A 2,500-nucleotide genomic window follows, 5' to 3' on the forward strand; every position below is an offset into this window, starting at 1 on the left:
TTATGGCAGTATAAAATTACCTACAGCACCTGGTGTTCCCAGGTGGTTTCCCATCCAAGTACTAACCAGACCCAACACTGCATAGCTTCCAAGATCAGACGAGATTGGGCATGTCCAGTGTGGTTTGGCTGTAGGTTCTCAAAAACATTAACATTAACTTTAGACCTCTTTTACTTCTTAACTCAAGTAAATTCAATGATTAGTTGTAAAATGAAATGTAAAATATAATAGAAAAGAATGTTATGGCAGTATAAAATTACCTACAGCTCCTGCTATTCCCAGGTGGTCTCCCATCCAAGTACTAACCAGGCCCAACACTGCATATTTTCCAAGATCAGATGAGATTGGGCAAGTCCAGCGTGGTTTGGCTGTAGGTGCTCAAAAACATTAACTTTAGACCTCTTTTACTTCTTAACTCAAGTAAATTCATTGATAAGTTGAAAAAATTAAATGTAAAATGTAATAGAAAAGAATGTTTTGGCTGTATAAAATTACCTACAGCACCTGGTATTCCCAGGTGCTCTCCCATCCAAGTACTAACCAGGCCCAACACTGCATAGCTTACAAGATCAGACGAGATTGGGCATGTCCAGTGTGGTTTGGCTGTAGGTGCGCAAAAGCATTAAATTTAGACCTCTATTACTTCTTAACTCAAGTAAATTCATTGATAAGTTGAAAAAATTAAATGTAAAATGTAATAGAAATGACTGTTATGGCAGTATAAAATTACCTACAGCACCTGGTGTTCCCAGGTTGTCTCCCATCCAAGTACTAACCAGGCCCAGCACTGCATAGCTTCCAAGATCAGACAAGATTAGGCATGTCCTCTGTGGTTTGACTGTAGGTGCTCATAAACCTTAACTTTAGACCTCTTTTACTTCTTAACTCAAGTAAATTCATTGATAAGTTGAAAAAATGTAATGTAAAATGTAATAGAAAAGAAAGTTATGGCAGTATAAAATTACCTACAGCACCTGGGATTCCTGGGTGGTCTCCCACCCAAGTACTAACCAGGCTCAACACTGCATAGCTTCCAAGATCAGACGAGATTGGGCATGTCCAGTGTGGTTTGGCTGTAGGTGCTCAAAAACATTAACTTTAGACCTCTTTTACTTCTTAACTCAAGTAAATTCAATGATTAGTTGAAAAATGAAATGTAAAATGTAATAGAAAAGAATGTTAAGGCAGTATAAAATTACCTACAGCTCCTGGTATTCCCAGGTGGTCTCCCATCCAAGTACTAACCATGCCCAACACTGCATAGTTTCCAAGATCAGATGAGATTGGGTAAGTCCAGCGTGGTTTGGCTGTAGGTGCTCAAAACCATTAACTTTAGACCTCTTTTACTTCTTAACTCAAGTAAATTCATTGATAAGTTGAAAAAATTAAATGTAAAATGTAATAGAAAAGAATGTTTTGGCTGTATAAAATTACCTACAGCACCTGGTATTCCCAGGTGGTCTCCCATCCAAGTACAAACCAGGCCCAACACTGCATAGCTTACAAGATCAGACGAGATTGGGCATGTCCAGTGTGGTTTGGCCGTAGGTACTCAAAAGCATTAAATTTAGACCTCTATTACTTCTTAACTCAAGTAAATTCATTGATAAGTTGAAAAAATTAAATGTAAAATGTAATAGAAAAGAATGTTATGGCAGTATAAAATTACCTACAGCACCTGGTATTCCCAGGTGTTCTCCCATCCAAGTACTAACCAGGCCCAGCACTGCATAGCTTCCAAGATCAGACGAGATTGGGCATGTCCTCTGTGGTTTGACTGTAGGTGCTCACAAACCTTAACTTTAGACCTCTTTTACTTCTTAACTCAAGTAAATTCAATGATTAGTTGAAAAATGAAATGTAAAATATAATAGAAAAGAATGTTATGGCAGTATAAAATTACCTACAGCTCCTGGTATTCCCAGGTGGTCTCCCATCCAAGTACTAACCAGGCCAAACACTGCATAGTTTCCAAGATCAGATGAGATTGGGCAAGTCCAGCGTGGTTTGGCTGTAGGTGCTCAAAAACATTAACTTTAGACCTCTTTTACTTCTTAACTCAAGTAAATTCATTGATAAGTTGAAAAAATTAAATGTAAAATGAAATAGAAAAGAATGTTTTGGCTGTATAAAATTACCTACAGCACTTGGTATTCCCAGGTGGTCTCCCATCCAAGTACAAACCAGGCCCAACACTGCATAGCTTCCAAGATCAGACGAGATTGGGCATGTCCAGTGTGGTTTGGCTGTAGGTGCTCAAAAGCATTAAATTTAGACCTCTATTACTTCTTAACTCAAGTAAATTCATTGATAAGTTGAAAAAATTTAATGTAAAATGTAATAGAAAAGAATGTTATGGCAGTATAAAATGATGTACAGCACCTGGTATTCCTAGGTGGTCTCCCATTCAAGTACTAACCAGGCCCAACACTGAATAGTTTCCAAGATCCGACGAGATTGGACATGTCCAGTGTGGTTTGGCTGTAGGTGCTCAAAAAGA

General features: G+C 38.0%; 11 pseudogenes; all 11 read right to left on the reverse strand.

The window, feature by feature from the left end:
- Nucleotides 1-17: 17 nt before the first annotated feature.
- Nucleotides 18-136, reverse strand: LOC148470651 (5S ribosomal RNA; annotated as a pseudogene).
- A 121-nt stretch (nucleotides 137-257) lies between these two features.
- Nucleotides 258-376, reverse strand: LOC148470652 (5S ribosomal RNA; annotated as a pseudogene).
- A 116-nt stretch (nucleotides 377-492) lies between these two features.
- Nucleotides 493-611, reverse strand: LOC148470653 (5S ribosomal RNA; annotated as a pseudogene).
- A 116-nt stretch (nucleotides 612-727) lies between these two features.
- Nucleotides 728-846, reverse strand: LOC148470654 (5S ribosomal RNA; annotated as a pseudogene).
- A 116-nt stretch (nucleotides 847-962) lies between these two features.
- Nucleotides 963-1,081, reverse strand: LOC148470655 (5S ribosomal RNA; annotated as a pseudogene).
- Nucleotides 1,082-1,196: 115 nt separating this feature from the next.
- Nucleotides 1,197-1,315, reverse strand: LOC148470656 (5S ribosomal RNA; annotated as a pseudogene).
- A 116-nt stretch (nucleotides 1,316-1,431) lies between these two features.
- LOC148470657 (5S ribosomal RNA) lies at nucleotides 1,432-1,550 on the reverse strand (annotated as a pseudogene).
- A 116-nt stretch (nucleotides 1,551-1,666) lies between these two features.
- Nucleotides 1,667-1,785, reverse strand: LOC148470658 (5S ribosomal RNA; annotated as a pseudogene).
- A 115-nt stretch (nucleotides 1,786-1,900) lies between these two features.
- LOC148470659 (5S ribosomal RNA) lies at nucleotides 1,901-2,019 on the reverse strand (annotated as a pseudogene).
- A 116-nt stretch (nucleotides 2,020-2,135) lies between these two features.
- Nucleotides 2,136-2,254, reverse strand: LOC148470660 (5S ribosomal RNA; annotated as a pseudogene).
- A 116-nt stretch (nucleotides 2,255-2,370) lies between these two features.
- On the reverse strand, nucleotides 2,371-2,489 carry LOC148470661 (5S ribosomal RNA; annotated as a pseudogene).
- Nucleotides 2,490-2,500: the final 11 nt, after the last annotated feature.

This window comes from Taudactylus pleione, unplaced genomic scaffold, assembly GCF_031769625.1.
Source record: "Taudactylus pleione unplaced genomic scaffold, aTauple2 ptg000967l, whole genome shotgun sequence".
Taxonomy (NCBI): Eukaryota; Metazoa; Chordata; class Amphibia; order Anura; family Myobatrachidae; genus Taudactylus; species Taudactylus pleione.